This window comes from Podarcis gaigeae (assembly GCF_964106915.1).
Source record: "Podarcis gaigeae genome assembly, chromosome: 6".
NCBI lineage: Eukaryota > Metazoa > Chordata > Lepidosauria > Squamata > Lacertidae > Podarcis > Podarcis gaigeae.
In genome coordinates this window covers 62,491,680-62,499,172 of record NC_139682.1, presented here as the reverse complement: position 1 = coordinate 62,499,172, position 7,493 = coordinate 62,491,680, and the positions used below count along the sequence as shown (strand labels likewise).

At 40.9% G+C, this 7,493-nt stretch overlaps 1 long non-coding RNA gene across 3 annotated transcripts in view; it reads left to right on the top strand.

The window, feature by feature from the left end:
* The window catches only part of LOC310846495, a 33,440-nt gene extending 26,307 nt beyond the window's left edge, over positions 1-7,133 (top strand). For 2 of the 3 annotated variants that reach the window (XR_014565341.1, XR_014565342.1), the window contains one exon: positions 6,983-7,133. This is a non-coding gene — a long non-coding RNA (uncharacterized lncRNA). Of the gene's footprint in view, positions 1-6,554; positions 6,677-6,982 lie in introns of those variants that run through there. The other variant, XR_014565343.1, reaches the window with a different exon arrangement.
* The last annotated feature ends 360 nt before the right edge of the window (positions 7,134-7,493 follow it).

The window sequence follows — 7,493 nt, the reverse complement described above, 5'->3', positions numbered from 1 at the left end:
AAAACTAAAAGCCTGGGTAAAAGTAGATGTGTTAATACCAGAGAGAAGGGGGAAGCAGAGCATGGCTACAGCAGAAAAACCCACACTGGTCCCTCTGGGTAGGTATGTCCATATGCAACCCAAGTTAATAACCAGTATTGGCTCAAAAGGTTGAGTGCACTGTGAGCAAATCTCCACATTTGCACAAATATAAGTGCTAGGGGTCTATAAGCTTTGTAACTTCGATGTTTAATTTGACAAAGGATTTTTATCCGTTTCACTGAGACCTTTCACTGAGTGTCAGGTACACTCAGTTAGCCTGGCCACTTTACCGAAACCACTCAGACCGATATCTGAACTGAGATTTGACTGACTCTATCTGCTATATTGGCAAGTAGCCAAATCCTACGCTGGCTCCATTGAAGGCTTACATATAGGAAACATGGCAGCTGATATAAATTTAAGGTGCTACTGGAAGGAATTTTTTTTTGTTCAGATTTCACAAATTCATTATCTCCCAATGTCTTAGAAGACATAATACTTAACTTGCTCTGTAACTGCTGAACAATGGTGAGAAAGGATGACTTGGCATATTTTGCAGAAGGGTATGTATAACACCACTAAAATGTTAGCTGTAACCTTCATTCTAACGATGTCATCTGCAAAAAAAAGCAGTGCATAAAAACAAAGGAAAATAAATTATGGGCTTTTTCTATTAAACTATTTCCTAAAGAGTAAAGAAAAATAATGCCATAAAACATCAATGGCAGAATGTTGAACAAAGACCTATTCAACTGGAAGCGGTGAAATTGGCATAGGAAATAAATTTCTGCAACCATACTTACCTCTATAATTAGTACAAGATTGTTAACAAAACTTCATTAACAAAAGTACATTGAATGTAGGTTAGGCCTTGTGACACCTTCTAAGTACAGTGAATATTCATTTGTGCCTTATATTATCCTGCTGGACAATAGTTATATAAGGATGTTTCTATTTTAAGATAACCTCAGGAGGTAACATTGGGATACATGAATGAAGAATACTGTATATGAAAATATGAAACTTGAGGTGGATGGTGTGTTAGAGCAAGGAACCCAGGGGTTTTTCCCCAGCCAGAACTCACCAGAACTCAGTTCCAGCACCTTCCAGGTGGGCACCAGCGCCATTATAAGAGAACAAGGAAGGCTTTCATGGTGAGTTCCAGCCAGTGCTTTTCTTCCAGGAGAAAAAGTGCTGGTACTGCATACCCTTGAGTACCCCCCAGAAAAAGCACTGGTTCTGGCACCTCTTTTTCTAGAAAAATAGCACTGGTAGTACCTCTGGTGGGGGACGTACCTTTCTGGGGTAGTTTGTCCACCTTTGGTCCCCACTCTGCACTCAGCTTTCACCTGTGGCTCCTAGAAGCTTTCGGCATGCGGCGGTGCCCACAACACAGGAATGACTTTGACTGGCTGGCTAAACCAGGTGAGAGTAGTTGATGGGCCTCAGACCCTCGGTAAGTTAAGAACTTCCTTTGCAAGTGAAGACTGGCTCCAGCAGATTGAGTGGATGAGACAAATAGTGGGTCCAGTGGTCAAGAAGGCTTTTTTGCACATGTTGTAGAGGGAAGTGAGGGACAGATGGGAAGGTAGCCCATCTAGGAGAGACCTTGCAGCATATCTTCAGGATAAGAAAAGGCTAAGGAGTAAACCCTACACAAATCTGGAGTAGAGTCCCTAAGAGGGTTGGATGGCACCTTGCACATCTCCTTCCAGCAACTCCTGCAGCCCAGCTGGTGCCAAATGTATTGCTCTGCTTTCCTTTGGACCACATCAGCAAGGCTGACAACAACGCTGGGGTGGAAAGAGCAACTCAATGCTTAACTTTGACCTCCCCGCAAACCCATCATCCCACCTCCAAACTCCTTTGGTATTGTGGAAGAAGTTGAGTGGTTCTTTGCTTCATTTCTTTGGATTCCAAGTTAAATGTAGGTTTGACCTGACCATAGTACACCATGAAAGGTCATTTTCATAAGTATTGGAGGCAGCTTTCAGACAGTTGAGATTTTACAGCTGGAGGAGTTTCAGGAGAAGGGAGCCCATGAGGGAGGTGTGAGGGTTTCCAAAGAAAGATGAGGGCTAAATATTAATACCCACTGTCTTGTTTGTCTGGTGAACATCAGGAGAAGGGAGGCAGTAACATGCACCTTTAAGACCCTAGTGAAAATACCAGTATTTCCTTATGCACCCCTTTAATAAACCAATAAACTTAGTTTAAAGTTCATCCTGTCTCTAGCAATGGTGTCCATCTCACCTCTAATCCTGCTGTACCAGCTATTAGGAGGTGCAACTGCAACAGTAAGATTCCCTACCTCTATTCCTGTTTTTATCATAGCAAACAGTTAAACGTAAGCTGCTCTTTAAGCAGCCTAGGTTTGGGTAGTCTTTGTACAATTTTACTTGAACCACTTTATTATTCCGTACACACTGAATTTTGTAATTCAGGAGTGAGGACATAAAACTATCCTACTCTCAAATGCTGTTTTAGTGCTGTAATTAAATGCAGGTTTTCTCTTGGAACTTTGAAATGGGGATTCAGTGTCCCTTGTTGATTCCCCCCATTTAATTAAAGAGATTTAAAGTTGCAGTGCAGTGTCCCCAGTGACGTGCAACGACTCTGGATAAAAGATCCCTAGATATCTTGCTTCTGAAGCTACATCTGTAGATGCGCATGTTTCTCTGATGTGTGATTAGGGACACAAACAGTCCTGCTAACACTCTCCACAAGAGATCTCGCTTGCAGAGAACCCGGTTGGAAGAGCAGAACTCTGAAAAAAAAACAGAATTCAAGCAGCTCACACTGACAAAAGCAAGGCATCCCCAACGAGCAAAGCCAGGGACAAAATAGGAACAGTGATTTACAAGGTTACCTACAGGATAGGTAACAAGAACAGGAACCATCTCTGATAGCTAGGGACAGCAAGAGGGCATGTAACCTTTATCTAAATAATATTTAATCTTAAAATAGAATGCTTCAGCACTAGTACATGCTTCACCTCATCTGTCAGAGGAGGGATCTATATCCTAAAGAACTCTAGTGTAGATGTGTGTACAGTGGTACCACGGGTTACATACACTTCAGGTTACATATGCTTCAGGTTACAGACTCCGCTAACCCAGAAATAGTACCTCAGGTTAAGAACTTTGCTTCAGGATGAGAACAGAAATCGTGCTCCGGCAGCAGGAGGCCCCATTAGCTAAAGTGGTGCTTCAGGTTAAGAACAGTTTCAGGTTAAGAACAGACCTCTGGAATGAATTAAGTACTTAACCTGAGGTACCACTGTACGTAGAATAAAGCAAGGGAAAGATTAAAAGCAATATCTTAACAGAGGCAGGTGATAAAAAAGGGATAAGCCTGTCAAACAGGAAGAACCGATGTCTATGGGAAGATCAAGACCATCTCTATTATACCAGCTTAGCACAAAACATCTTAACATTGCATGCTCTGAAATTTTATAACAGTCAAATGCTAATAATTTTTAACTGCTGTAGAAAATATGTACACCCACCTATTAACAGCATAGTCAAAAAAAGCTGTGATACACTGTAGTTTAACCCTGCTAACAAAGATTTGGAAAACAACCCCACATAGTTCAGGCTTATCAATTGTCTTGAAGATATTGATAGATTTACCTTATTCTCCATCAGGCCATGTGTCCCAGTTCCACGCTTAACTTGATTTCATTACTAATAGTTGCAGAATAAAACTTTCCTTCTTCCCTAATGTATCTTATTCAGAATTCACTGCTGCATGAATCAACTGAGAGGGGGGAAGAGAAGCAGTTGGTGACCTACATTACCAATAATTTGAGAACAGCATATTGTTTCTAGTTTAAGAAAATTCTACTCTGTATGAGTCAGTGTAGGAAAACCCACAGCTCTTTAAAAAAAAAAAATCTGCCTCCTTTCTCCTAACCCCTCCCACCTCCTTGAAGCCTGGTTCTAAGGTAATTTTAGTTACGGGTTTCCTATCAGATTTCTGTGAAGTGTGGGTTCCTTTCTGGGGTAACACCTGGCCATTTGCTTAAGTTTATCAAAAGGATGTTGATAGCATTGATATCCCAGCAACCTGTCTCAATGGGAACTAAGAAGTCAAGCTAGGGATGAGGGCAGCTTATCTCTGTCTGAAAGGGAACAAAAAAATAGACTGCAGTTTAAGTAAGAGGAAATAAGCTGAGTTGGGGTTCTGTATAAATCCTTGGCTGCTGGAGATTTGATATGGTGGGTTCTGGTTGTCTGTTGTGTGCTTGAGCTATTTTTCCATCTATGCTCAACCTGTGTATTTGTAAATAAACCAAATATTATGCCAGTACATCTCTAGAGATTGCCTTCCAAAAGTAATGAAAGCAGAGTAAATGCTGCAGCCCTGGAACTCTTACTGCCTGGAGAACTGCAGCGAGCACAATATTGCATTTATAGCATGCCCTAAGCCAGGGGTCAGCTGGACTATATTGGGGAGTGTGTGTGAACAAATTCCTATGCCCCACAAATAACCCAGAGATGCATTTTTAATAGAAGCACACATTCTACTCATGTAAAAACACCAGGCAGGCCTCACAAATAACCCAGAGATGCATTTTAAATAAAAGGAGACATTCTACTCAAGTAAAAACACGCTGATTCCCAGACCGTCTGCAGGCTGGATTGAGAAGGCGATTGGGCCAGATCCAGCCCCCGGGCCTTAGTTTGTCTACCCATACCGTAAGCTGTCAAGGTTTCTAATCTTTTAGGGTTTGAAAACAGTGAATTAAAAGTTAAGCATTTTGTCAGGGCAATTTTCTCTAATTATCTGTACCAAGGCAAGTTTTCAGCAGTATTCATATCAAAATTGTCCAGCCTTGGTTCTACTAGGGTGTTTCTAGATAGTCAACTCTTTATTCAAACCGATCATTGCTCTTCTCTTCCACGAGGATACCTGCAACTGGTGTTCCATACTACTAGATATTAATCTGTCTCTGCAAACACTCAAAGAACCACCGGATATGGCTGATTCCATGACAACCCAAAATGGAAAAGTCCAGCTCTGTGCAACCTTTGAGAAATGGTGAAGCTGACTTTTGATTCAGTGTAATTTTTGCTGTCTGAATAGGACATCGATAGCTGGTCTGAGGATGAGGAAAGTGTCATCAGTAAATAACAAGGATATGAAATCCAATCTTATTTGATAAGAACTTAAGAAGGACATCAAACAGCAGCACAGCAGATGAGGAAGCCATAGCAAGACAGGTGGCAATGACGTCAGTTTCTGAGACAAAGGCCTTTCTGTGAGTGGAAGAGCTGGTTCTGCTCTTGGAAGCAGAGGTGGTACCTAGGCTCCCTTCTGCCCTTGGTAAGGAGCTATATTGGCCTCCCCGTACCCTCATCCCTTGTGGCCTTGGCAAGCGGTTGCATAGCAACCTCACCACATTTGTTGCAGATGTTTACACACACACACACACACACACACACACACACACAGAGCAATGTGTATCAATAAACATTTTAATTCCTTTCAGTTGCAATCATGAGTCTACTGCCTTTTCTGATGGTTAAATTTAACCCACTTGAATGTATTTTCAAAACCAGATTAACAAGAAGGGTATTGAGTTTTGTACTATGTTCTACCCACAGTAGTGGTTGTGGACAGAGAAAAACAATTCACCCGAGTAGTAAAGTTTTTATTGTTGCTTACTTCCATTAACAAAATAAATACCTTTAGTAGGTTAGAAAGAACATTGGGGCATATTGGGGTCAGGGTTAGGATTTAACATGTTTCTAAAATGGTGACCAGAAAGGCAGAAGGGTGCAATGGGATTTTAATGTTGGAAACTGCAACTTGGAATGCTTTTCAAGCATAGGTAAATAGCTGCAAAATATAAACAAATGTGATTTTTAAACCTAACAGTGTACATGGGTTTTTGTTCACAAAAAGACGTGTGTGTGTGTGTGTGTGTGTGTGTGTGTGTGTGTGTGTGTGAAGTATCTGAATGTGTTTAGTCCTGTGTTATTACAGACATCATTTACTGGCAAGCTGCATGCATTAACACCCTATTTATCTCAATGGAAAAGGCTGTAGATCAGCTTTGTAAAAAACAAAACAAAAAACTTGCTAAACATACCATATTTTTCCATGTATAAGACTATGTTTTTTCCTAAATTTTTGAAGTTTAAAATAAGGGGTCATCTTATATACACAGATAGTGCATAGTGCATTTTCTTAATTTTGAGTCCCAAAAAATAGAGGGCGTCTTATACATAGGGGTGTGTTATACACAGAAAAATATGGTAATCACTTCTGCTTTGTAATGGGGTAGAAGAGCTGAAAATAATGCCAATATATTTCACATCTGGCAACCAATGCAGCACTTGGGTTTCGTATAGTACATGGGTAGGTGGGTCTAAAAAGCTTGGGACACAAATTTTCACAGCCCTCTAGCAGCTACGGTGGCTCATTTGCTGGAAGTAATGCATTCAACATTAACTCTGGAAGTTAAAAAGTTTCTAACCTATTCATTTCTAGTCAGGTGATATTTGTTAGAATGGAAGTGTGCTTCTTCTGAAGCTGGGCTAGTCACAGATGATGATGACATAATGGATTTAGAGAGGTTCTATTAGAATCCAACCTTCAGAGAACACTTGGGGGTTTGTCACAGAAGGCCTATATGGAGGCACAGCAGGTAAAGAATCCCCTCTTGATTCTGTTGCACCTTGCTCCATAGATTCCTGGGGCATTTCCTTTCTTCCGAGAATGTTCTCCTAACTTGCAAGGCCATCATGGCCTTTGATCTTGGCCTGGCCTCAAGGCACTGAGGATCAAAGGAATTTGAGCTTCAAGGAATCTTTCTTGACTCTGCATATGAATGACTGTCCTTAAAAGTCAAGGAAGAATTCAGTGCCTTAGGCTCCTTGCATCTCACTCAATTCACATACTTGGTTGTGGTACTTTCTTTTTCTTTTCTTTTTTGGTTCTTGTTTTTCACCAGTCTCTACTACTGGAATTTCTCACGCTGGGGAACTGGAATAGATGCCCAAGAGGCTAACATGTTATCTGGTCCGCAAATCCTATGAGCCTCTGGAATGAAGATCACCTTGAGAAAGCAGAGATTGTTTGCAGCCTTTCTGTTTCTTAATTATGTAGGTATTAAAAAGAACCAATTTCAGAGTCCTTTTAGGTTTGAACCTCGGGTTCAAACCAATCTGCTTTTTTCCTTGCCAATCTGCTTTTTTCCTGAAAGAGTCTATGGACAAGTGGACAACAACTTGTATTATATCATGGGAAACAACAGGCTTAGCAGCAAGAATAAGCATTAGGAAGCGGCTTTAGTCTGCTTAAACATTTTATTACATGTGTCCCAATTATTAAGCAGTGAGAGGTTTCAGGTGTCCTCTGAACACGAGCCTTGAGTTTGGTGGCCTTGGACTGAAGGCCATTGCAGAATGGTAAAGGTTCTGTGATGTAAGTTTTATTTACTGATGTACAGTATACATCTAGCA